Raw genomic sequence first — 14,181 nt, 5'->3', positions numbered from 1 at the left:
TGGCTTTATATTTCCTTTGTATCCTGACTGATTGGAAGTTTTATTGTTGCTGTTTTTATGATTGTTCATACTGAAGGGACAATAGCTGTAAACTTCAGACGTTATAAATTAAGGTTTGCAAGAAATCTCTCTCCACTTTTTCTATAAATCAACACACTGTCTCTTTAAAAGCCCCATTTTACTAGGTACAGAAACTTAATTTCAGTCAGTTCGGGACTTCTTGCCAGTTCTCCAGGGCTGTGCCTAAGTATGGGGAGCAACCTCCGGGGGACGAAGCTTGGAGGGCAGGTGGCACACCGTCTGCTCCTTGGCACCCGCATCTACAGAGGCACCAGTGGGGCTTCTTCATCCCCTCTGGTCCTCACTCATCTGTCCATGTGAGTCGCTTCTGGGTCGCCTTTCGTGCCTGCTGGCTGCATAATCTCCTTCCCCTGGAGCCTACATGTACATTTGGGAAAAAAGAGAATCTAATAATAACACAAGTAATTGTAAAATTCACAACTGTTACAAGAACAATGAAGAAAAAAATACAGGCTCCTATGGAAAAACAATGCCAAGGTCTACACTGATTTCGGGGAGAAAGGAGTGCTTTCTTTAAGAGGGGATCATTGAACTGACATCTGAGGATGAGTAGGAATTCCAGTTAATTATATGGAGGACAGATTAGTCAATGAAAAAGGAGGTTATGTATAGAGGGAAGAGCACGTTCAAAAGTTAGTGAGGGAAGAATTTGAGAAATTCAAGAAAGTTTAGTGTGGCTTGAGCCTAAGAGTATGAATTGAAGGGAAGGGTATTTGCTCCCAGCGATGTCAGCAAGGTATCTAGTAAGTAATATAATTAATATACAAGGCAAGAATTAGAGCTATGGCTAATAAAGCATTTGAACATCTCGTAGAAGAGAAATAGTTTTGCAAAGCAAGAATCCCCCACAGCATTTTAAAGGAACACAAAATTGTTATTGTTCATCATACTGATTTACAATATTCATTTCTACAAGTGATCTCAACAATGGGTGTGCTTTTGGCAACAGGTATGCCTATTATGTTCAACACGGAGCAAATGATTTCCTCTACCATATTGAGGCCTAAAATAGAGCAATTCTAATGTTCAATTAATGTCACAGTCAGAACTTGAATGCAAGGCTGACTTTCAAACCAATGATTTTTAGCTTCGCACGCTTCGACCACCAGGCAGGAATAATCCAGCACGATCCAGGTAACGCGCAGTAGGAGGCCCTGGGTAGAGAGATGTTTTGATTAGAAATGTTGATTGCTGCTGCAGTTTGAATTGTGAAGAGCCAGCCCCACATACATTTTTCATAGGCTCAGGCTAATCAGAACCAACTGTAAATACTGCAGTCTGAGGTGATAGACGTGCAATTGTAGCCCAGCAGGGGCGGAGGGCGTGGGTACCTCCCCTGACACCGGAGTCATCTCTCTGTTGAAAATCAGCCCCATGGGCTTTTAGCTGGCTTTGCGAATCAGCGGGGAGGAAAGCATTTCACTGTGAACGTAGTTGCAGAGTAAAGATAGAGTTGTTTTGTTAAGAGGTCTGGGCAGTGGGATATTGTGGTTTCAGGGCAATGGACAGTTGGGGCTTGTTCAGGGTCAGAGCTAGTGCAAGATGGATTTCTGGGAGAAAACGCAAAGACAGACCTGTCTGTACTAGTTCTCTGCTGTGTTAAGCACCCCGAAGACATCAGTTCCCTTCCCAGAATCCTGTAGGAAATGCTCTTGTAGGAAATCTACAAACCCAGCTGCCTCCCATAGGGGTATGTTGGACTCCAAGATCTAAGGGTCTCTGGGGCAGCATTTCTTATATGTCACTAGTCTCCGTATGTCCAGTCTTACCCAACATCCCATTAAAACTATTTTCCTCATTTCTCCTGATTGGACCTTCTAAGGAAAAAAAAATGGCTGCATCCTTTAGCTGTTTACTGACCCTTTAATGATGCCTCAGCAGCCACTAGATGAATCAAAGGCCTTTGGTAATCATCTGATAATTTACCACCACTCTTCTTACTCTAATGTTAATTTTGTCTTGCCTCCAGTCTTTGCAAATGTTGCTACATTTTCTAAACCTACCTTTATCTTCCCCCAAGGTCTACAAAAATGCATGCCTTCTTAAAATGCTGGTTCAGCTATCCTCTTCTCCATGCAACTTTCTTGTTCTCCTCTAGGCTGGTTTGTTTTGTTCATTAAGCTCTGTGGGTACAGTGTCAGACATTCAGGCTTCCTGTAACTCTGGGGGGAAATATGTTCCCAGCCCGGAACAAATGACCTTTGAAGCTGAAATCAGTCAAAGGGAGAAATAAAGTGGGAGAAATCTGTTTACTGCTTACAAGCAGTTGTCCACTTCTGCTCGCCTATGTCTCTTGCAACATGGCTGCAAAAAAGTGACTCCACCAAACCTCTCTGGTCCAGATATTCCTTTGCTCCTCCCACCCTTGTAATCACCTATTGCTATGGAGATGCACTAAGGGCAGACGAGAGATTCTGGAAATAATTACAATTTTACCCACACTTCCAAAGGCCTGTGGAAAGTTGAGTGGGATGTTGTTACATTTTTAACATGTTTGATATGATTTGAATTGGGGTTTTCAAAAAAGAAGAGTACCTAGAACCCACAAAATTCTCAAAATGGTCTCATTAAAGCCAGGGCTAGGTAGAGCCTCTTCTCAGAGTGCAACAGTTTGGAAACATCTTTACTAGAGCTCTTGATCACAGTCATCTTGCAGATGTTTCAGACATTTGCCCAGGTATGTCTGAACTACGCTGTTGAAATTTCAGAGAAAAACGATTCCATTTTCCTGTCTCATTCTAAATTTTCACTACTATTTCGTAAGTTGTGTTAATTTCATGAGCAATACATTGGGTCTTTGAGCTCAGAATTACTACACACAGTAGACACAGAAACCCGGAGCCGCCAGGAGCGAGGAGTAGCGAAGAGTCCTTGAGTCTCCCAGCCTCCCAGGAGTGGCGTGTGGGGGGCAGTGGTGGTGGAGGGTAGGGAGAGGTTTGAGAAGCATCATTCTTTCTGTGCTTTTGAGAAGAAAGGTCCTTACAGGACATCAGTCAAGCAGGGTTGGTGTTCTGTCAATGATAGAAATTTTAAGTCATATATAAATTCTTTTCTTCAGTAACTGCGGATGTTTATGTTCAACACAAATCATCCATGCTTGCAAACCTTTTATTTAGAAATGGCTTCCTTTTTTCTAAACACTCATGCTAAGCATTTCAGAAAAATAAATATGTGCTACTACACTTTTGAAACACTCCTATATGGGTCCTTCAAGTCTCCTATGATATATCATACTAGTATTCAATATGTATATAATCCTGTAAGATTTCTAAGCAAAGCATGTTAGTAGGAATGAGACTTGTGCTGTATTTACAGAATAATCTCTTCATCATTTCCCGACAGAGTATCACCTCCAAGTGCACGGTAGTCTATTCAAATTGGTGAGAAGACAATGTGACATTTATACTTCTTTTTCCTTTTTGAGGAAAAGCATTACAACTTGTCAGCTAAGATAAAAATGTGACAAGACATGACCTTTCTTCGATGTATAAACAATACTGCTATATGAGGACATGAATAGGAAAGTTCATGTAGTAAGCTTTTTTTTTTTTTGCTTTCCTTTTTATTTTATTTTTGTACATATGTTTCCAAGTAATATTTGAAATGATGGGAGCAGGGAAAACTACATATAAATGCAATGGTTTTAAATAACATGGAAAACTATTTGGGACTCCATTTTACCCTAGATCTGCTTTTTTATAGCTCCCTGAATGCATTTGCCTCAATATATTACTTTTGGCAGTTATAAAAATGTTATGGTGCTCAACATAGTATGCTGTCAGGGAAAGGCAAATTCAAGCAGCAGTGAGATACCACTACCCAGCTATTAGCATGGTGACAATCTGCAACACTGATAGCATCAAATGCTAGCGAGGATGTGGAAGAACAGACACTATCATTTATTGCTGGTGGGAATGCAGATTGGTAATTGGTACAGCCATTTGGGAAGAAAGATACTCTAATGGTTTTACAAAACCAAATATGCTCTTACCATGTAATCCAGCAATTGGGCTACATGGTGATGACCTAAAAGAAACTTGTGTCCACACAAAAACCTGCCCACAGATGTTTACAGCAGCTTTATTCATAATCACCAAAACTCGGAAGCAACCAAGATATCTTTCAGCAGATGGTGGATAAATAAACTGTGTACATCCCAATGCAATATGATTCAGTGCTAAAAGAAGTAGTGTGAGCTAGGAAGTCATGAGAAGTTACGGAGTGGAGGGACCTTTAATGCATACTATTAAGTGACAGAAGCCAATCTGAAAAGCCTATATAATGTATAATTCCAATGATTCTGGAAAAGATACAACTAAGGAGACAGTAAAAAGATTAGTGGCTGCCAGGGATTGTGTGGGGAGAGTGTTCAGAATGAATAGGAACAGAGACTTTTTAGGCAGTCAACTACTTTGTACGTGTATGTGGTGGATAGATGGCATACATTTGTCTAGACCCATAGAATGTTTATCACCAAGACTGGCCCAATGTGAACTATAGCTTTTGGGTGATTATAATGTGTCAGTATAAGTTTATCATGATTTTTCCTTCTCATGGGAAGATTACAGGATTAACAATGACGTAAGAGGACCTTTGGAGGTGGTGAATATGTTCATTGTTTTGATTTTGGTGATGTTTCATATGTATATGCGTATGTCAGCTTTTCAAATTGTCAATTTAAAATGTGGATAGTTTTTTATATGCCAGTTTTCCCTTTTTAAAGCTATTAGAAATAATTTAAAGAAAAGAATTTGTGAGTCCATACTGATATTTAAATAGGGAGATATATACATAGGGAGAGGGCAGATCTCTTCCTCACAGTTGAATGCTAGCTGGTAAATCTTGAGGGAATGATGGAATTAGAAAATCAGCATTTGATCACAACCATAGAAACGATTGTTTCAAACAAAAATAACAAATGGATGCTGCAGTTTTGTGAGAAGCAAGATCTTATACAGCATCAAAGTGTTCTTTCATGAGGCTTATTAATCACAAAGGTAAAGAGAATAACTTTACAGTATGGAAATTTGGGACCACACCATTTTAACCAAGTGATCAAAGTTGGAATCATTAGTAATGGGACTAACAGGCAGCATTTGCCCCCTTATATGATGCACCAAGAAGGAAAAAACAGTGTCACTTCTGTGGTAACTCTGGCAAAATATTGCATAAGTCTTATAATGTGCAAATGTCAGAAAATACATCCTGCAAAATATCTAGTCTGTCCTCTTCTAATACATTGAGATCATTAAATGAAAGGGACTTAAGAATATGCCAGATTTAAAAAAACAACTAAGATGATATGGCAATTAGATGCAATCCTGGACCAAAAATAATTGTATATAAGGTATTAGTTGCTCAATGACAAATATAGAACAAAGTCTGTAGATTAGATATTGCATCAAAGTTAGTTGCATGATTTCTGTTAGTGTACTGTGGTTTGCAAAGAATGTCCTGGATTTTAGGAAATGTACACTGTTGTGTTTAGGGGAAAAGGAACATCATGTGTAAATCTTTTTGATTTCTCCACTTCTTAAACTATCTTAAAGTGCATTGTTGAACCCGAAGTAAGCATTTATGTGCTACTTCTAAAAGGTTGAATATACCATTTTCTATTCTTTATTATGCCTTCCTAAAAGCATTTCTAAAAGTTCTGAAAATTGTTACTGAAACTAAGTTATATATCCAAATGATATCAATATTGACAACTAGATTACATCTGAATATCATACTAAAAAGTGAAAGAAGGATATTTTACAGTTCTATAGTACATTTTAGACATTTGAAAATATGAAGCATTTAAAAAAAGAACTTCTAAAAACATTCTTTTCTAAACTTGCATATACTAGTAAGTCTTCTCGAAACAATGTTTTTTCTTGTTTTCTACTGATATATGGAGAAAGAAACAAGTCTAAGAACATTTTTGATAGTTTACAAGAAGATATTTAGTGAGTTGCATATTTGCAGATACGTCTATCTTTAAAGATTGGCTGAGACTAGAGTTATTTTTGTGATAAGATACGAATTTTAAAGAGACAAAAATCTGACTGTCCATATTCCCTCCTCCAAATATTTTGAATTTTAAGCATTAAATAAATTTTTCTATGGATGACTGTGATGTTGATGAAAAACATGAAAATCTTAAAAGAAAGTGCATATTAAGGACATATTGATAAACATCTGAGAGTAAATGATTATCTTTTTCCATGTCTTCAATTAGCATCTATATGTTAATAACTCTCTAAATGGAAGTTCAGTTTAAGCTTCTCTTCTGAAGTTTGATATGCACGTCTTCATCTTCAACTGCCTTTTAAACAACTTCTACATGTTCTAAAGGCACCTAAACTGAATTCATTGCCTGTTGTTTCCTATACTGCGCTTTTATCAACTTGAATATTCCTTCATTAATAACGCTAACCTACACTGGAGATAGAAGGAGGATTACACATCTTGTAATAGAAGCATTGCTGTTGCCTCAGCTGGCCTCAATGGGAACCTAAATACTAACGTTTATGATGGTAAAGGTTTTGTGCACTTGGAGTAAATAACTACATAGAAGAGTTTTCCCCTCAGTGAAAGAAGAAGATTGTAATTAAGAAGATGGTTCAGAAGAGAGAAAAAGGAACCCATTACCTCCAGATATCGGAGCTAAGTGTTTCAGTGTGGTAGAGGTGAGTTAGAAATAACGGTAAGATTCAGTTACCGTGACTTCGAGTTTAAGTCTTGCAGAGTTATTATTGCTTCTCTCATGTGGTGACCTATGATGGTTACTATAGTGGGGAAGCATTATCTGAGTTTTGATCATGCATATTGAGGCTGTGGTAGTCAGGTGGCCCTCATAACTTCCACTGGGCCTGACTTTTAACTTAAGTAGCTCTTCCTGTCCTTCCATGTAGAGTATAGATAAGTGTGTAGAAAGCTGGATAACTGCTGGCAAGATTGTAGTAACTTCGCTGTTTTCTGAAATTATAGGTCAGCTAAAAACCATTCCCATCATAAATGGCACATGGTATATAGAAAACGTTCTGTCAGGTAGAAGATTAGGAAAAGTTCCGGATAGCAGGAGATAACCTAGGTCATGTATTAACCTTGTAGAGGGAGGTAAAGGAGGGAACTGGGAATCATCGAGACACGGAACAAGTAAGAAAGAAGAAAGACGTGCTAAAAAGGAGAAGGTTGGCTTTTCGTGGAGATTTTACCTCTAGCACCCGGAAGACTGAGATAACTCTCATATTTCTGCACCCGCTAAACACAGAAATTTCACATACAGTATAATGCAAATAATTTAAAGAGTTAAAAAGTAATATTTGAGTTCACAATAAGAAAGGAATCTCCAATGTCAGTACCAAAAAGTGAAAGTTGAAATAATAAATAATAAAACAATAAAATAATAAAACTACTTCTGGAACAGCAAGACTCCTGAGACCCCAGGAGAGAAAAACACAACATCAGCCTACTCAGATATTTCCACATCTGAAGGTGAACAAGATCATTTTGTGGGGACTGGGGGAGAGAGAGTGTGTGCATGGTGGAATATCTGCTAAAGACGGGTTCCCAATAAGACAATGACAAAGAGATGAAGGAATAAATGGTATAAAGGGAATCCCACAGGGAAAATGAATAGGATATTTAGTACTTGAATAACTTAAAAATAATGAAATAGTTTTAAAGAGGCAATGAAATATGTTAAAGAAATAAAAGAAGAAATCAATGCAATAATGACAGAACAAGAGAAGTGGGAAATAAGATAAAAAAAGAACTTGGGAAAATTAAAGCATAATCACTGACATGAAAAAGAATGGACTTGGAAAACTCAAATTACCTTAAAGGCATCAAAGAGAGGGGTATAAAAACAGAGTAGATTGAGGAAAGAGATACAATGTGGATTTGGTTGAAACTCCTCAAAGAGAGAGTAAAAAAAAAATGGGAGAAAGTCTGCTTCAGAACCCAAGAGTTGAAGTAAATCAAAACAGTGGATAAGCATCTACTATGTACTATGAATTTTACCTTCTTTTTATTTTTTATTACTTAGTACTTAAAAGAACCATATGAGTCATCATCATACTTTTATCCCTATTTTATATAGTACACAATCAAACTCAGAAAGATTAAGTAACTTGTCAAAGGTGATTAATTAACAACTAATGGTAGAGCCAGGTATCTACCTACGAGTATTTTCAGCAAAGCATTTATCACTTGGGAGCATCTGTGGCCAAATTTATATGAAATTCTTGGTGGACAGATTTAGAAGACACGATTCTATCAGGAGTTTCCAAATGTAATGAAGCTACTTTATTAGTTAGGCTCCAGTTTCAATTAACAGTGACCCATCTTAAATAAACTAAGGATAAGAAAATTTATCAGAATGGAATAGTTGGGGAATTGAGGTGTATCACAGTAATAAAGGCCATTCTATAAAAATCAGGGCTGCTTTAGAGCTTCAGTGTCTGGGCATAGAGCATTCGCTTGTGCTGGGAACTCTCCAACGCTTTCCCTCCACGCTCCGCGTCGGCTCCCGACTCCCCTTCTCTCTGCCTGCCTGCACCAATTCCTTAGTTTTGTTTACTTTCAGCACATAGGAGTACATTCAGTTTTTAGGTAGTGTTCTTATAGTTCTCAACTCGAGAGAAAAAGGGTCTTTCTGCCCAATCCTACCAGGTAGGTCCTGGTGAATGACTCTAATTATCTTGGAGTGGATCAAATGTGATCTAGGTCGGTCCCTAGCAGCAGAGCCTGAGATGAGGATTCTTGTGCAAGTGATTTGGTGAGGGGATGCTCTAGAGGAAGCCTATAAAGGATGAGCCTATCAGAACAGGGCAGAGGAAAAAGCCAGACAGAAATGTGGGTTCAGCAGGAGCCTAGCCTTAGTCTAATTCCTGGAAGAGCTTAAATGATTCTGTACTTTTCCCACATGACGTAACTGGTCCAGGCTTCTGTGTTCCTTCAACATTCAGTCATGGGATGAGAGTCACCTCTTGAGGGAGGTGCTGTGTGCCTCCCAGACATTTGCAGGTGTGGTGGTTCCTGTTGGCCAGGAGCAATTCTCTGGATTGGAAATGATATAATGGGGATTGGTTGACTGGTTGAAAGAAATGGGGGATGTTTTAGCAGGAAGGATAGAAGAATCAACAGTGATTTGATACTAGTTTTTATGTATGAAGGACTATATTGTGGAATTGTTCCAGGTAGCTTCAAATGTCAGGTTAAAACATACTCTTTAAAGAATGATCCAAATGAGAGAAAGATTTCAGAAAATTCAAGGGCCAACATAACTGGCTCAGATCTATCTTTTTTTCCCATGTCTTTTGCATTTTCTCACGGGCATGTCTTTTGTTAGGGTATGTAGTTTGGGATGCATATATATATATATATGTGTGTGTGTGTGTGTGTGTGTGTGTGTGTGTAGGTAGATAGATAGAGTAGATTCCCTCATACTATGGCTGTGTTAATTCTAATAACATTTAAATACTTATTCCATGTCTATAATGTCTCAGATGCTATGCTAAGTGGGAAGATAAAGAGATGATAAGACATAATCCCTGTCTTCAATCTAGCAAGGAGATTAACATTTCTGCAAAAAAGAAAAAAATTATGCTGAAATATGAAAAGAGCTCAAGGAAGATACAAACAAAGCACTGTGGGAAACAAAAATTAGGAAGCCAGTTAGGGACCTTGGGGGAGTCAGCAAAGGTTTCAAAATGGCAATATTGACCTGTCTTAGAGATTGAGTTTACTAAGTGATGGAATGGGAGACTACCTCAGATGAGTTAGTGGTATGTGCAAATGAATTAAAGCACAAAAATCACACAGAATACTAAACCTTTCAGTATTGCTGGAAATTAACGTGCCTGGAGTTAAGCAAGGTAGAAAGGCTGGGAAGGTATTCCAGGGGAAGATAGGGACACAGTTTGAACCCTGTGGGTGATATGCAGATATCCCATCTTTCGACCCACTGTATTTATGACAGACTGGCTGGCATTGTGTATGTAGAGGTGAGAAGAAATGGGACAAGCTGCTACAAATTTCTGAATATTACCTTTCCCCATGCCATTAGTATATAAATGGAAAGTCATTACAGAGAAATAGAATATTGCAATGTAAGTATAGGAAGAATAGCTTTGCTATATTTTCCAACTCTAAAAAACTCAATAAAAAGCCTATTTGCTGCTTTGTGATGAATGAAAACTAATCTGGAATTGTTTCCAATATAACAGATTCATTTATAGTCAGATCAAATAAGGCCATGGAACTATGAATAAAAGGTGAGACAAACGATTCTAAATAATCACCGCCTTCCCTAAGTTCTTCCTTTCATATTCGGTAATGATGGAAACCAAAGGGCTGTGATATTAGTGGATCAAGAATACTAAATACATTTTAGAGTCCCTAAATAAGAGTGATTTTGATTTTTTCAATACTTAATTGTTCTTAGCCTTTTAACAAATTGCTACTTAAAGTACAAGTTCATAAATTAGATTTCAAAGAGAAATTTTTATTGAAGAATCAGAAAAGTCAAAATGATTTAATTCTGAGGACTCATTAGGCTTTTATTTCAAGTCTAACTTGAATTTTGTAGGACTTTCAGTGCAAGCACTGTCAGGTTACCTTATTTTATAACCCACTCTAAGAAAATACTTGCCTACATTTTATTTCTAACTTCTACTAGAATTGGTAAAAGGTTTTTAAAAATCAGATTACTAAACAATGGTTTCAGCTTTTATTAACATGACTGGCTTAAGAAAAGGAAATTAAAGGAGGAATCAATTATATTATGTGTAATTCTAGGCAATACTTTATGGTGTATCTTAGACCTCACTTAACATCACCTCCATGTAATTTCAATTAATGTAAGCTCCTCCAACTCTGCACTTAATATCACTTCTACACAGTTCATGAAGGAAAAAGAAAAAATGAAAAACTTAAGGAAAATGTTATCCTTGATCTTCATAAAATTCTAAATGCAGCCTACATTGCTCACTGAACTTGCTGCCTGCCGTTATGTATTCTTGGGAAATTGTGCATATGCTGTAAAATCACATAGAGTGAAAGGAGAAAAGTAATATTAACTTGCATAACTTTGTTTCAAATAAAGTAATAAATATATGCTGTCTGAAATATGTCACTTGAAAAAAATTAATTTCATAGCCAACCCAATCATTATGTCCAAAGGAATTATTTATAGATTAGGAATAATTGCTTGGGAATGCCACATTCTCCACTGACAAGATGCTACCCATAATTCAAAATAGTTTGCTCAAAATCACTTCACTTACGTCTTTACTGTATTTCTTGATCTAATCCCATTACTCTCTGTGCTCCCAGCAGCATTTTAAAAAATACACAAAAGATGTTTATTGGGCACTTTTTGTTTGTGTGCTTTGCTGAGAACTGATGTGTTTTACCTTATCTAATGGTCACGCTATGTTAGCTTCATTTTACAAAGGAACTAAGCTACAAATAAGGTGTCTCTTGCTCAAATTTCTAGTGATATTGGGATTCAGGCACAAGCAGTCTGACCTCACTTAGTCACCATACAGTGATACCTTCTATTTGTCTTTATAAACAAAGTAGAGTATATAATTCTTTGCTCATCTAGCTTGAAACATATTCCACCTTGGATATCTAGTATATCAAATGTTACGCTGTACTAAACACGTGGAAAAGACATTTTTAACGTAGTTAAGGTTGTTTTACTCTTGAAATGGCATGCATTTCCATCTTCTAATATTGGGCCAAAGCAGATGTCTGTACATATGGCCACATGCCTGTGGATATAGTCTGCCTGACATGATAATATGGTGTTGAACAAAACTGGACATGCTCCCTGGCCTCACTGAGCTCAGAATGACCTGGAAGTGTATACACATCGCTGTGCTCTGAAAGAGAGGCATGGTCATAGGAGAGCGTATGTGGTGAGAGCTGTGATGGGGGAGACAAAATTGATCCCTTCCTTCACCACCATTAGGACTGAGCATGAGTATCACAGGTCACAGCACCTCCCACCTTCCCCAACACAAGCACACGTGGAATGCCTCATACTCACCCTCCACAAGAATGAGGCCTTGATTTCCTTCCCAGTAAGTTTCTTCCCATATTAATAACTTCATTATTGTCTTTTTCATTATTAACATCTATAGACATAGTCCTAATATTTTAAAACGATCAGGAAGATATGGATTTGCAAGGGATATCAGCTAGAAGCAAACAAGAAATGGAGATTAGACATGGCACCTTTGAAGGCAGATGTGGGGATCAAAAATGTTTTTGCTGGTGGCATTTTGCACAGTGTAGCTTGTACAGTCAGAAAATTTTGTAAGAATAAAAACTAAAGCAAGTAGGAAGATTTTCTTCACCCAGAAATACTTACATATTTTAATAGAACTATTGTTAAATGATGTTTAATTGGAATAGTTTGTTGAGGGTACCAGATTGGTTCATAGAACTTTCTCTTTTAGGCACTGAACAGACTTTATTCTAAAGAGTTAATAGCACAGAAGGCCAATTTATTTATTATACTAATCCATCAGCCAGTATATATTTTGGGCACAGTGGATTTCATTATTATCACTATTAGCAATGGATTCCCATATATAGATTATATATATGTGTAAAATATAGTAATATATATTTTATAAATTTATGTAAATGTATAAAAATGTATATAAAATGCATATGTGCACATTTATGTATGTAAACAGAAATAAAGTTACATATATATCATATATATATATATATTTAGGTGCAGCTCTTTGCAGGAAATGGCATGACATAATTCATATTTGTGCACCAGAATGGTGAAAGTTGTAATAATGGGCTTTTTTTAATAGAAGAAGCTTGTGAAAATCTAGGTTTTCTTCAATAATAATATGAACAGATTAGAAAGTGGCTATAGAATTTGCTTCATTGAAAAATGGTCCAGTAATGGCAACCTTGAAAGAGCAAATTGTGCACAGTTATTTAAAATGGGACTGAATTTGCAAAATATTGTCAAGCACACCTGTATTGTGGGGAGCAAAGTGTACCGGTCCAGTGAGCAGGAGAGCAGCAGGGCTACGCTTGTCTCGTTCATGACTTAGTAGAGAGCAAATGAATCCTCCCAGGTGCTTAATATGCACCCCATAGAGGTATTTGAGCATGTCTTTTCCTGAACAAGGGTTCAAATGCACTTTTCGAAAAATGCTAGTAAGTGCACCAGAGTACTGTTCACCTATGTTAATGCGCAAATTTCATATAGCTTGTGTTTTATAGATGCCTTTCTTCTGTTCTGGCATTTGTCATATTAATCATTTTAAGTAAAACTATGTGTTAATTAAGCAAACACAATTATCTGTGATAATGGAAAAAGTTTTCTTGTATAAATCAATAACTTAATTCAAAGTCAACCTATATCAAATTAGATGCTTCTATAGTCAGATATCTGCTATTACACAGTAAAGGTATAGTGGAGACTGGCTGAATTGTGTTCACATTTTATCTGGCTATGGTGATTTTTATTTGTATTCTTAGGCACAGGGAGGAATTCTCTCAGTGCGTGGTTCCTCACTTGACTAATTTAGGAACTGTCAAAGTTTCTGCCCTCCTCTAGAAAAATTAGGTGAGGAATTTAAACAATTGTTCAGAAGATAAGTGGTTTCCCACAAATTTTTATTGAAGACAAAATGAGTTTGGGTCCAAATGATCCTATTTGCCACCCTCATTGGTTTAAATCACAAGCTAAAACTCAAAATCCCATTTCATATTTCCTTTCAGCAGACAGTGGGAAATGATTGTTGACTTCCAAATACCAAACACTGCTACTTAATATGTCAACAACCAAATGGTTCCTAGAATTTTTATCAAAACAGAATGCTTTAGAAAGTCCATATTTTAAGGTAGTGAGACATGGTGATGAGCTCAGCATCTTCCCCAGAAGTTGTTTAGTTGAAAATAATGATTTATTCAAGGATGACAGTACAATTCATCTTAGAAACATGGAAGTCCTAAAATGAAGAACATTCAAGATATAAACAAAAATGACAGCACAGGAGAAACCAAATGAGTATTTTGTTCGGAACATGTGTTTCTATACACTGATTTCAAAAATATTTTTCAGAGAGAAAG

The sequence above is a fragment of the Manis javanica genome, chromosome 15, assembly GCF_040802235.1.
Source record: "Manis javanica isolate MJ-LG chromosome 15, MJ_LKY, whole genome shotgun sequence".
Lineage (NCBI taxonomy): Eukaryota > Metazoa > Chordata > Mammalia > Pholidota > Manidae > Manis > Manis javanica.
This window is presented reverse-complemented; position numbering follows the sequence as displayed.